General features: G+C 45.6%; 1 protein-coding gene across 12 annotated transcripts in view; it reads left to right on the top strand.

Moving 5' to 3' along the window:
- LOC142592534 (uncharacterized) overlaps positions 1 to 14,871 on the top strand; it is a 283,219-nt gene that overhangs the window by 38,769 nt on the left and 229,579 nt on the right. The gene's annotated exons all lie outside the window — the stretch shown is intronic.

Below are 14,871 nucleotides of genomic sequence, written 5' to 3'. Positions count from 1 at the left end.
CGCAAACAAAAACTGCGCTGACGCTTGACAGGAAGGCGAATTCACCGTCGGTAGCCGGTGGTAGTTTTCAGCGCCCTGGATTGCGCATTGCGGCTGGCACAGCTGCGCACTGACGAAGCCGGAAGTTAGATCCCAAATGGATCCAACAATCAGCATCTGCATCAAAAAACGGAAACGTATTGGCATGGTCTGCATTGTCCTTGCACTTCCATGCCCACTTACTTGTATGTACTCGTACTATGATACTTGTATAAATGTGGGATTTCCCGGAGTAAAGCTTAGTTGAAGTTCCGCGCCTGTCTTGTGTGTTCCTTCTTTGTCCCTTGTTTTTGTGCGTTTACATGATGCATTCTAATAACATATACAGGTCTTTTGAACCTGTGCGAACCTATCTTCGCCTGCTAACCAGACACCCACACCATCCACTGTCAACACTTCCAAGCACCAACCTTGACTGTGGTTTTTCTAAAGCTACTGCATGTCACGCAAGTATAATACCTGCAAGATTCCAGGCCACTGACATCCCCGCAACACCTCCATGGACATTTCCAAGACTACTAGTGAGGCTTCAGATACCCGAAATGATGAAGAAATCTCACTTTTTCTCCATTGGCTTAAAATAGCTCACCCTGTCCCATGTATGTACATTATATAGTGGGACTGTACAAGTATATACCGATGGTTTGGTCGCGCCATCTGCCACAACGGCCGCATTTGTCATCCCACAACTTGGAATTACTCGACGATTTAGATTAGACCACAAATCGACATCGACGGCTGCGGAACTTGTGGGAATACGGGAGGCTGTCCGTTTTATGAGAACACAGACACCTCATAAATGGACGATATTGTGCGATGCCAAATCAGCGCTACAGGCGATAAAATGTTTTTTAAAGAAAGGACCATACTACCTGCTCGTGCTGGAAATCGCCGAACTTCGTCACAGTGCCGAGTTAAGTGGCCACGTGATCACCTTTCAATGGGTGCCTAGTCATTGTGATGTTTTTGGCAATGAACTCGCTGACAGTGAGGCAAGATCAGCGTCCTCTTCCTCTGATGAAGTACGGATTGCCTACTCGCGACCTGACACCAATTCTATGATCAAGGCACTCATGCAGGGCCTTACAAAAGCTTACAGAGCCCACTATGACAACATTCACAGACGTCTACATATGATTGACCCAGACGGTAAATTCTGTTTGCCCCCGAAGCTTACACGGAGCAAAACATCATTGCTACACAGGATTCGGCTCGGCGTTGCTTTCACCCGTCGCTACGCGCACCTCATCGGCCAATCGAACAGCCCTGATTGTGATCACTGTCAGACGCCTGAAACATTGCAACACCTACTGTGTGACTGCCCAGCATATTTGCTGGAGCGAAGGACGTTAGAAAGTTTCTTAGCCAGCGTTGGCAGGCAACTACTGTCGGAGGAAGCTATCCTCGGCCCATGGCCTGACACTGCAATTTCAATGCGTGCAACAAAAGTATTGTTGAAGTTTCTGCAGGACACCAAGCTCGACGAGCGGCTCTAGCAAGACAACTGTCTCATGTACATGAGCACTCACCACTTCTCTTATCATCATCATCCATCCCAGTACTTTCACTCCCCTTCCCTCTTCCCCAGTGCAGAGTAGCAGACTAGAGCGCACTAGCTCAGCTCGACCTCTCTGTCTTCCCTATCAATAAATCCAATTCAATTCAATTCCTGACTGTACTGCTGCTCAGAGTGAAGTGTTGCGAAAATTGCTCACGAAGCATCAGGCCTCCTTTGATGTGGATACTGCGTCACTCAGACAGACTTCCGTTGCCTTCCATCGTATCGACACTGATGGCCAGACCATTGTACGCCGTCGTCCTTTGGCCGAACGCAAAATCACCGAGGAGAACGTTGCCGATATGCTGAACAGAAACATCATACGCCCCTCCACGAGTTCTTGGTCATCACCCGTCGTTTTAGTGCAGAGGAAGGATGGATTGGTACGATTTTGTGTTGAACACCGCGCGCTAAACAAGATCACCCGTAAGGATGTATATCCGGTGCCCGTATCGATGACGCCCTTGATTCTTCGCAAGGCGCGCAATGCTTTTCCAGCCTTGATCTTCGCTCCGGATATTGGCAAATTCCGATGCATGAAGCGGACAAAGACCGCCTTTTCTACTCCGGATGGTCCTTAAGAGTCTAACGTAATGCCTTTTGGTCTATGCAATGCCCTCACCGCATTTGAAAGAATGATTGACACTATTCTTCGCGGCCTCAAGTGGAAAACTTGTCTATGTTACCTCGACGACATCGTTGTGTGTTCCTCGACTTTCACTGACGATCTGCAACGCTTAGATGAAGTGCTGAGATGCCTTTCTAATGCCGGGCTCCAAATAAACACGAGGAAGTGCCGTTTCGCTAGTACAATGATTAAAGTCCTGGGTCATTTCTTTAGCAAAGATGGCGTCCAGCCCAATCCGGACAAAATTTCCGCAGTGCTCAACTCTCCACGCCCACTACGTGCAAAAGAACATCGCAGCTTCATTGTACTCGCCTCATACTATCGACGTTTCATTCGGAACATTGTCAGCATTGCCTCGCCCCTCCACAAGCTCCTTGCTAGTTGCAGTTTCTTCGAGTGGAACGATCAATGTGAAGCCGCGTTCGAAGAACTCAAGCGCGCACTAACATCCCCATCTGTCCTTTGTCATTTTGATGACAAGGCGCCCACATGACTGCATACTGACGCTAGTGGTCAAGGAATTGGTGCCGTTCTGCTGCAGCGCGACCACAAATTTTGCGAAAAGGTTGTTGCATGTGCAAGCCCCGTTCTCACTTCCGCGGAAAAGAATTACTCGATAACCGAACAAGAGTGTTTGGCTGTTTTCAGGTTGATTCAGAAATTTCGTCCACATTTCCACGGTCGACATCTCACGGTTGTGACTGAATACTATTCCCTACGTTTGTTGTCGACAATCAAAAACTTGTCTGGACGCCTTGGCCGCTGGATACTCCGATTACAAGCATATAATTTCGATGTCACATACAAATCCGAAAGAAAGCACTGAGATGCCGATGCTCTTTCCCGATGCACATTACAGCCATCATCGGAGCACATCACATCCCCTTGTCCAATTGGCTGCACGGAGGACGCATCGTCTATTACACTGATTTCTTCCTTGACTCCATCAAACCGCCCTTCAGTGCTTTCCACTTACCAGCGCGCCGATTCTTGTTGCCATGGTATCATCAATCGCCTTAGCGGTGTTCCATCTCCACCCAATGCCAGGCTACGGAAACAGCTCAAACTGTTCAAGTTCGAAGACGACGTGCTCTACAAGTACATTTTTCACCCGGAAGACCATCGATGGGTTCCCCTTCTACCGAGCTCTCTTCGCGCTGCATTTCTGCAGGCCTCACACGATTACCCTACGTCAGGTCACTTGGGCTACCACAAAACGTACGAGCTCATACGCAGCCGATTCTTTTGGCCAGGTCTTTCCACGAGCATAGATAGATATGTTGCCTCGTGCACGCTTTTCTAATGCTGTGAGCGACCTACTACTGCTCCGGTCGCGACGCTACAACCACTTCTTTGTCCAGTAGAACCCTTCTCTGCCATCGGCAGTGACCTTTTCGGGCCACTCCCACCTACTCCACATGGCAACAGATGGATCGTCACTGCTGTCGACCCCTTGACCCGGTACGCTGAAACAGCCTCAATACGTTCAGGAGCTGCATCAGAAGTAGCGGCCTTCTTCTTGGAGGCTATCTACTTACGTCACGGGGTGCCTCACGTTCTTTTGAGTGACCGAGGCAAGGCATTTCTTTCAAGCACTCTTAATCAAGTTCTGCAAGCGTCCAACACCGTGCACAAGGCAACGTCTAGCTACCACCCTCAAACCAACGGCCTAACAGAGCAATTTCATCGCACGCTATGCGACATGCTATCCATGTATATTCAGCCTGACCATCGTAACTGGCGTGCGATTCTCCAATTTGTAACATTTGCTTACAACACGTCTCTTCAACGGACCACCGGATACTCTCCGCTTTTCTTAGTATACGGCTGCCACCCAACCTCATCAGTCGATGTTTATTTCTTCTCTGGCCCCGTCAACGCTTCACCATTCATTTGCGACCAGTTTGTGTCTCGTCTTGCCCAATGTCGTCGTCGCTCCCGTATCAACACTGATGCCAGCCAAGACGATCGTAAACATCGGTACGATGCCTCTCACCGCGTCGTTTCCTACCGCCCTGGTGACGATGTGCTCCTATGGACACCTGCACGAACACCCGGTTTATGTGAGAAGCTTGAGTCTCGATATAATGGCCGCTACAAATTCATAGAGCAGACCTCGCCGGTGAAATATCGCGTTACACCCGTTGGTGCCCCAAGTGACGGACGCTGCCGCAAAACAGACATCGTGCACGCTTCCCCCCTGAAGCCCTTTCATCTCTGTTCCACTATCTAATGTGCAGCCAGGCTGGCCACTTCCATCCACGAGGGAAATTAGTGTAAGCATTTATGCGGACTTTATCTTCATCTGTACAAAGTAATCATCAATCATCGGCGCGTGTTCGTTTTTGCATCGGCTCCATTTTTCCTTCTTGGAACAAAGCGTCGTCTCGGCCGTGGTATATCAACACACACACACACACACACACACACACACACACACACACACACACACACACACACACACACACACACACATATATATATATATATATATATATATATATATATATATATATATATATATATATATATATATATATATATATATATATTTCATCATCAGAAGCCAACAAACAAAGACACCAGTGACCACACAGGGGAAATTACTTGTACTTCCTTATTGAACTAAGGAAATTATAAACTAATGAATATGAAAGTGGATGAAAAGCTTGCCGCAGTTGGGCAACGATTCCACGTCATCGCATTACGCGTGCGGTGCTCTACCAGTTGATCCACTACGGCGCCGTTTTTTCGTCCATTTCCTGGGGTATTTGTGTGTTACTACTAGATCTAAGCCCGGAAGTGTTAGCCTGCGCCACCACCCACAAACCATGTAGGCGGATGTGGAACATCGTTTCTGCCGCAGGCGTCACGAGTATGCAAACTTTTTATGGGTGAAGGCGACTGGTCAATGAACCTAGAGAGGCTGCCACTCTCATTTCCATTAATTTACCATTTCTGTAATTCGTTTAGTAAGTACGAGTTATTTCCCCAATGCTTTCCTTGGTGTCATTGTTTGTTGGCTTCTTATGATATGAGCCACAATCATAAATCTCGGTAGCCATACGTAGTCATATTCCATTCTCATGTTGCCCTGTTAACGAAAAACTGCGTGAGAAAGACGTAGACGATAAACGACGGGCACCACATCTTTACCTATGGAGCGCATCGTGTCACGCGTTATAGACAGATTGATGGGCATATTTCCGAAGAAAGTCGACCTAGAATGCTTACGCGTCAAAAGTACCTGGTACAGTACATGCTCAATCAAACTTTAGTGTTTATGATGCTCAGGTGAAAACATTTAGATCACACTTTTTCACACAGCGCAGCCAGTATAAACAGGCTGAAATTATCCCGCGCCACCCACTTTCACCTGTGTACGAAACTGGCGGCAAATACGACTTTCGCGTTCCCGCAAGTTATGTCAAAATCTGATCACTCCGACTGGCCTGTCACACACTGCACATTTTGGATAGCAAGACGAGCGGTTGTCACTGCTGTTTATCGCGCAGTTTAATGAAGCTTGTCGGTTTCCTAATGGTGAATTCCAATTGCAGATTAGGAGTACTTGCGGTAGTAGATATACTGGTTTTCGCGGAGCAAGTCTGCTCAATTGGGAGATTGAGATTGCCTCCCGTATCCTTTATTGGCGGATCGGGAGCAGCTCGGCCACTAGATCCACTCCACGGGGCGCCGCTGTCCACTCCGCAAAAATGGCGGAGTCGACCGGAAGTCGCTTGATATCCGTCCACCCACAGCCAACATGTGGCGCGCGCACCTGTGAAGGCGAATCTCTGGGAAGAAATGAGCGGTACTTCGCATAGTCAGCTGCGCTTTTACTGCTTGCGGAGAGCGATGGTTCATCTGGCTCAAGTTCCGAATTGACCAGCGTGGTCTAAAGCGACGAAGAAGCTCCGGTAGCTAGTGTATTCAAGCAAGCTATCGACATCATGTTTTGGCTGGCGGCCAAGACACTGAAAGTTACGCTTTTTATCGACGACGTCGTTCGCCAGGTAACAAGGCTCGGAGGTTTACATTTTAGCAGCCTTTAGTTTTGTTCATGAAATGCAGTTCCGAAGGCACTTCAGGCTGTTCCGATAGGTTGGCATCGAACTGATCGCGGGCTTCGCCTCGTCTCCGATGTTTGCGACGCACAGTCAGGGCAGACGAGAGAAGCAGACCTACATGTGGTGTGATTTCCATTAGAGCGCGCGTGGCTTAAAAAGAAACGCTAAACTTCTAAACACAACATGCCTGCGAGTCCGTGCCAGAAAGGCTGAAAACGACGAAAAATTCGAGAAATGCCGGGCGCTTTCGGAAAGGAATGTGCGCTAGCGCCCCTTCGGGAGTTGCTGGGCTCCGTCGCAGAGTTCGTCAGTAAATTGAATTCACCATTGATTCTGCCATTGGAATTCACTATAGGCAAGACGAGGCGGTGTTCTTGCTGTTTCTCGTGGCCCAATGGGCCATGCCAAGACAAGCGTGCTGAATCGCAAAAAAAAAAACATACAAACGCCGTTGTTGGCGCTGTTGGTCCCACGGAGGGTCCACCACAGACAGCAGCGTGGTCCACGTCCAAAATTGCAGAAAGAAACTCGGATGAACACTTCTAGTCGTGCATCTTCTGCGACTATATGCATACTATTATTACGCTATCGTACTATTATGACTTACCACACGCGTGCGCAGTCCATATTGATGTTCTCAGTAGACAACTATGTTCACACACACACACACACACACACACACACACACACACACACACACACACACACACACACACACACACACACACACACACACGCACACACACACACACACACACACACACACACACACACACACACGCCCACGCGCTCACACATGAAGCGGTGTGAGCCTCCGAATAGAAGATGAAGAAGCGCGGGAACCGGGGAGACAGAGGAAGAGAAGACGTCACTTTAACCCCTGACGAGATTTTAGACATGTTCTCGGTGGCTGGAGTCGTATCCGTTTACCGGTGTAGTCGAGTAATTGACAATAAAAAGGTACCAACAGAGTCAGTCATAATTACATGTGCTGGGACGATGCGGCCGACAGAAATTAAGGTCTGGCCCTTAATTTACAAGGTAGAAGCTCTGGCTCCACGCATTCTACAACGCAACAAGTGTTGGCGATTTGGTCACAGCGTTAGGGGCTGCAGATCTTCACCCCGCTGCCGTACTTGTGGAGACAACCACAATTTTAGTGATTGTTCGTCATCAGAAGAGAAATGTTGTCTCTGTGGCGGTGGTCACCCCGCTAACTACTCGAATTGCCCTGCAAGATCACAGGAAATGCAAATTATAGATGTCATTGAAAGGAGACGCTGCTCACGCCGTGATGCTGTTGTTGAGGTTCAGGGGAGACCTAGGGGATATGCAGGAGTGACAGCCCGTCAGCAAATGGTTGCAGACTCAGCCCTTTCCGATTCTATTGCGACAGCGGTCGAAAAAGCGTTGTGAAAAGCCATGGAACAATTAATATTAAACTTGTCAGAGACGCTAGCTCAAGTGCTGACTTCACAAATGATTCAGCTGTTCAGTCCTTTAACGAGTGCTAATGCTAGCTCGCAGATTCTTTCACAGACCCTAACATCGAATGCTCAACAGCTAATGGATCCATTATCAGTTAATGTAGAAGACGCAAAATTGCGAGGCCATCAACTTCTACTCAGCAGACCGACAACGGCTGCTTGTCTGGATCAGTGTCGGAAAACAACCAGGAAATAGAAATGGACCTCCCGACCCTCAAACGCACAAGATCACCTAACGCTAACTCATCGGTCTCTGTGCCGCACTCAAAAAACAAAAAGTTTGTGAAAGATCGTCGTTCCAAGTCAGATTCTAATTCTAACTCTTCCAGCTCTGTCCCTGAATCAAAACCCGCAAAGTACGGTAAAGACAGTATCTCGAAGAAAGATTTTCTAAAAGACAGTATTTTAGAGCAAGCGGTCTCTAAAGTAGGCATTAATTCATCATAGGTTATTTACAGGTATTACAGTGGAACTGCCGTTCCATTATTTCAGCAGCTACCGATTTAGTATATTTTTGTTCACAACTTTCTTCCGACATTATTCTTTTGCAGGAAACTTGGCTTTCTAACGGCCAAGATTTTCATATAAAAAATTATCGTTTATTTCGATTGGACCGTTCATCGAGAGGCGGAGGACTTGCTTTCTTGATAACAACTAAAATATGCCACAAAGTAAAAATTGCCTATCAGTATATGTCTAAAGAGTGTGAGATACTAGCAATAGATGTAACTATTCCTGGTTGTTCCCCATTTTCATTAGTTAATACATATCTTCCCACAGGCGTGCATGATACTCGTTTCCTCGATACCGTTGTCCAATCTTGTAGGAAAGAAATTGTGCTAGCCGGACACTTTAATTCTCATCATGTGTCTTGGGGTTTCAAAACGGACTCATGTGGAAAGCGATTGTCGGACTGGGCAATTAGTCAAAATTTTTGTTGCTTAAACACGAATTTAGCTGCATTTATTCAGGGCCTTTCTAAATCAGCATTGGATCTTACATTTGCCAGTTCAGGAATTGCCGTAACTTCCTGGTCTACTGTCGACTCAGCCTCAACTAGTGACCATCTTGCTATTAGGTTTGATATTGTCTGTCCTGTTATTCACCTGGAGTCTCCGACGCGGACTTTTGTCAACTACCAGAAATTTCAGAGTGTCTTGAAAACGGTCCTCAACCCCCAGAAAACGATACCCAATGACATCAAAGCCATGCGGCTTTGCGCTGTCTTAAAATGTTACTTTAAAAAGTCCCAATATAATGTTACCATAAGCAAAGGTAATACCTCTCCTTGGTGGAATTCGGATTGCACGCGGGATTATAGAAGACGAAAAGCCGCATGGAAGAAATTACTTTACAATCAGTGTCTGAGTAACTGGAGTGATTATAAATTCACAGCTGCTGCGTTCAAGAGAACAGTAACGAATGCCAAATGCGGATATGACGAAAAACATCATGACTTCCGCTCTAAGCCCAGCAACAAAAAAGCTCTGTTCAGATTCCTGCGATACAGAAAATTCATACCGACACGACCGAATACTGAATCGATAATTCTTTCACCACGCGAGATATCTGCTTCATTAGAATTCATAGGAAAGGGCTTAGCTCAACTCTTAACATCACGTTTGCCGAATGGGCCACTAAGGCCCCCCACCGCCGATGACTTTGTGGAAGTCACAATGTCAGAACTGTCTAATGTCCTTGGGTCTCTGCCTGCCTCAGCTCCAGGTCCTTACGGCATTTCCAATGCCATGCTAAAATTATTGTTTGAAATGTCTCCTGACGACATTCTGAATACGGTAAATTGTTCTCTACAAAATTCATGGATTCCACAAGAATGGAGGACAGCCAAAATTATTCCGTTGCTTAAAAAACAAGGAGCCGGCTACAATCTTGACAACATTAGGCCTATCTCTCTTACGTCAAATATGGTGAAACTAATTGAAAGAGTTTTATATGATCGCATGATGGATCATATATTCCAAAATTCGTTACTGAACACATGCCAAATAGGTTTCCGGCCCGGTCTGTCCATTTGGTGTGCGCATGTAGATTTAGAAAGCCGCATCCAACTTGCTCAACATAGAAAAGAAGCGAGTGCTTTAGTGACTCTTGACATCGCAAAAGCTTATGACAGCGTTGAGTACTCTCTCCTGCTAGACAGATTACAGTCCTACAATTTTCCTAGATATATAATGGCATGGATTTTTGAATTTCTAAGAAACAGAAAATTTCATTGTTTTCAAAACGGTTTTTCTTCAAGGCAGTTCGATCAGACAAGAGGGGTGCCCCAGGGGGCTGTTCTGTCTCCTGTGCTATTTAACCTATTGATGAGTTCAGTTCCGCTGCACCACGATGTAAATCTGTATATCGATGCCGATGACATTGCATTCTTCGCGACTGCTAGAGACATCAATTCTCTTCACCTGTCTTTGCAAACGTACCTCTGTACTCTACAGACGTGGCTTCACGATCTGCATCTATCACTTAACGTAAACAAAAGTGCAGTCCTTGTTTTTCCGTTATCCGGGCCGTTACAGTTATCATTAGTATATGAACAAAGAACCATTCCTCAGGTAGAGTCAATAAAATACTTGGGTATCATATATGACGGAAAACTTAACTGGCGTTCTCACATTGAGAATATTGGAACGAAGGGGACACGAGCCGTAGGTCTACTACGTAGAGTTAGTAACAGACGTTCTGGTATGCGAAGCGACACAATTATGATTTATCGTATGTATATACGACCGATTCTAGAATTTGGCTGTGTTTTATTATCTGGAAGTGCAAAATATAAATTAAAGCCCCTTGTTCTGTTAGAAAGAGAAGCTCTTCGACTATGTTTAGGTCTCCCTAAATTCGTTGCTAATAATGTATTATACCAGGAAGCACGCCTACCTACTCTTCACACGCGATTCCACATGCTTACGGTTCAAACCTACTTAAGAGCTTATGAATCTTCGCTACGACGGGGACAATATGCATTTATTAGTGAACCACATCCATTTTTTGAGAACACGTGTTCACGGTTGCATACCCCACAAGTTGTATTTGTGCAAGCACAATTAACACATTTAAATGTTAGCCTTAGAGAAATAATTCCGCTTCATAGCTCTACAGGATCGCTCAAAATTGAATTTGCAGACATTTTCCCTAACAATGCAAAATTTCTGCCCACAACATATTTGAATGACCGCTTACAAGAATATTTGGCTCGTTTCAAAATAAATGTAATAGCGACTGATGCTTCTTCGTGTGAAGAGAAGGCAGGCGTGGGTATCTACTCACCATCCCTTGATTGGTCTTTTTCACTTCGCCTACCAGATTACACATCAATTTTTCATGCCGAACTTCTGGCAATAGTTCTTGCCTTGAGGAAATTACCCGTTGATACTACAAGAGTTATTACTGTTACAGATTCTCTATCTGTATGCAGCGCACTTACTGCGTCTACAAAATCGACAGCATTGAACACGATTTATTCATTAGCCCCGCCTCATTTAAGCTTAGTTCAGATGGTATGGGTCCCTGGCCACCGAGGTATTCGTATTAATGAAATAGCCGATTCCTTGGCCCGAGCTTCTTCAACAGGCCCCGTGCTATGTCTGCTGCCGGCAACGGCGCACGTCACTGCAGCCAGATATAGGCAATTTTCTTTGAGCGAAGACAAAAAAGCCCTGTCATTAGCAAAATGCACAGATTTTTCGCACCTAAATTATTCTTGGAACCGAAAATGGTGTCCTAACCGGAAATTCCAAGTTTCATTTACTAGGCTGCGTTGCCGTATTTCAACACTTAATTTTTACTTGCACAGGTGTGGTCTGGCGGTATCCCCTCTATGCTACCTCTGCAATGAACCCGAATCTATAGATCATTTTTTATTATCTTGTCGGCGATTTTCTGTTCACCGAAAACTATGTCTAGAAATTCCACTTCAAAATTTAGGATTACCTTTAAACAGCACTACTATTCTCTCCCTTGGAGCAACAGTATTGGGATACAGCCACAGGAACATATGCCTAGCCATTTATAATTTTCTATGTGGCACAAAAAGAATGCCTTGTTAATAGTTCTTAGTTTCCCCAATTGATTTACTTTTACTTCAGTCTACGAAATTTAAAAAATATAAAAGCGATAATACACAGTTTAAATCCTTCTAGTATTGTTGTTCAAAAATTTCGCTTACCCAAGTTTAAGTATATGTTTCTTTTAATAATTTAGTATTCTTATCAACGCAAGGTTTACTGTAGTATTGCTCACTAGTTTTACTCAGGTATTCACAGTTTATTTTTCATCTTGGATTATATATTTATTTTACTTTTTGTGTTAGTTATTTATTAACCAAATTCTTTTATTCATTCAATCATATTACCACCCGATTCGTGGCCTATCCCCCATAGTGGGTTTGTGCTATTTGTTGAGGATTCATCATCATCATCATCAAGAGAGAAGTGAGAAATAAATGTAGACGAGATGGACGCCACTTCCACAGCAATGCTTTACGTCTTCTGTGTTCTTTAACTAGGAACGCTACAATATTTTGACGCAGCCGACAACTGACTCCAACATGTGGGTAACATCTTTCCTCGAGGAGACCTCCGCAGAGAAGATCATCTTTTCGAGATACCAAGCTCAAGACTAACCAGCGGTGAAACTACCTCGCGAACTCAACTCGGCAGAACTCGTGAACCTGGTTTTAGAGAAGGCTTCCATAGACATTGCTGAACTACGTCGGAAGGGTGCGGTGAAAGTGAACTTGCGTCTGGCGATCTTCGACGAAATAGTTATTCAACCGATGCGTCGAAAGGACTCTGGATTGCGGTCTTCGACAGAAGAGGTGAGCCTCGTTTTGAAAGCTCTTCAGCTACAACAAGATCAGATGGCGCAACAAAACCAACTGGTGACGTCACTTATAAGCTCTCTAAACGCTGAGAAGCCGGCGACTAATTTTGTAGAACCCGGTGCGTTCGACGGCATGTCTTCAAGCCCAGAAAGTTGGCTTGAATTCTATGAATATGCCGCTGGGAAGAATAAATGGCACTCTAATGAGGACAAGATTACCAACATGCGTAGTTATTTAAGAGGTGTTGCACGGAAGTGGTACTATCTGCACATTATTGAAGATGTTGGAAACTCTTGGAACCAGTGGAAGGAAAAATTCTTGACGGCATGCCGAAGCAACCCAGTGCAAAGATGGGACGCCGCGCTTGATTTCAAATTTAAGCAGGGCTCCTCCGTCGAGTATTTCTTTGAAAAACGCCGCCTTTTAAAGCTGGCCGAGCCTATGCGTCCTCCTTCTGCCATAGTAGCTCTAATAATGCACGGATTGCCCGCGGAAGTCCTGAAGCTAGTGCAAGCACGATCACCAAAAACTATAGACGGGCTCCTGGAGTGCCTTCACAACATACCATCTACTTCAGAAGAAAATATAACCACTGGCTCAAGCAGTCGCTTCAGACGGACCGGCGCGGATTGGTCAAGCCATAATCCGCGAGAACCTAGCCGCCTTGCAGGCAGTACAGAGAACTTGGGCTGGCGTGCTCCCAGAGGTCGAGTGAATACCGTCGACAACGACCCTGTCCCCCTACTTTCAGACGCTCAAGAGTCTCCGACGACAAAAAAACTAATAAACAAGGGTGATCACTCCGACCCACTGACCGCAACTGAGACTGTTTATTTAACTTGCTCTAGCCTACTTCACATTCCTGTCAAAGTGGGAAATAGACATATGATGGCTTTGATTGACAGCGATGCTTCTGTGTCTATAATAAATGCCAAGCTGGTAGATTCAAGCCACCTGCATAGTGGAAGAGTACTACGGGTGCAAGGGTACGATGGAAAAGTGACAATGCATAATCAGTGGGCCTCAGTAAACATCGAGTTCCAATGTCATGAAATAGAGAGTGAAGTACTGGTGATAACGGGAGTGACGTACGACTTTCTGCTATCCAGACCAGATATAAAGAAGCTAAAAATCAACGTATATTGGGACGATGCAGTTTTAGTGGAAGGACTATCAAGGGAAGAGACACAGCAAGATAGAAAAGATAACCTGCGAATTGTCAAGTGCGCGGAGGATATTCCAACGACCTACCCTGAACTGGTACGCATAGGAAGCTATCCACAAGAGATGAAGTTGCACAAGGTGCCTCTCGAGCTAACTGACAAGACCGTCATCCGAAAATCACCTTATAACATGTCAAGAGAACGCAAGATATGGTTGAAAGAATTGCAGGAGATGCTAGACGCCGATATAATCCGGCCTTCGGTGCCATTCTTCGCTTCTCCCATAACTATTGCGCCGAAGGAAGATGCAACTTTCAGACTGTCTACAGATTACAGGGTCCTCAATCGCCACACAGAACTTATACCATTTCCCATGCCGAAGATAGACACGATTATAGATGAGACGGGTGGTTGCCGGAGTTTTTCACGCATTGACTTGTGCAAAGGTTTCTTGGATATGTACAACAATACGATAGTTTCCCTGGTGGATGGAAATGCTCTTTAGAAGCAGCTGTAAGACATCACAATCGCTCCTACACCAGTGGCTTGGGATGCAGCCCGCAGTTCGCTTCTTCAGGAGAGACCCCTATTCTTCAAGCGGACCGTGAACTGGGGCTGTTAGAAAATCTTAAGATCGTCGAGGAGAGGAAACAAAAATCACAGGAGGAGAGGTACCGTAAACGAATGAAAAAAAAAAATTTGACAAGAGACATTGCTCAGATATCCCAGACTTTCGTCACCGACCTCATTCTAGTAAGGAAAGGAGTAATAGAATCCAGTGCCAAATTTTATGGTCCTTACTCTGTGACAAAGACGGCCACCCAGAAAAGAATATTGAAGACTGTGTGGTACATTGGTGAACGGGGCTCAGTTGAATGTGCTTAGATTGGAAACGTTTTCAAGTATTAGGAGGGGTTAGCAAAAGAAACCTGGAAGGGTGAGGCGGTATGAGCCTTCGAATAGAAGATGAAGCGCTGGAACCGGGGGGACAGAGGAAGAGAAGAGAGAAGTGAGAATTAAATGTAGACGAGATGGACCCCAGTTCCACAGCAATGCTTTACGTCTACTGTGTCCTTTAACTAG

The sequence above is a fragment of the Dermacentor variabilis genome, chromosome 9 (assembly GCF_050947875.1).
Source record: "Dermacentor variabilis isolate Ectoservices chromosome 9, ASM5094787v1, whole genome shotgun sequence".
In the NCBI taxonomy this organism is placed as follows: Eukaryota; Metazoa; Arthropoda; class Arachnida; order Ixodida; family Ixodidae; genus Dermacentor; species Dermacentor variabilis.
The sequence above is the reverse complement of the archived record's forward strand: the minus strand, read 5'-3'. Positions and strand labels throughout refer to the sequence as shown.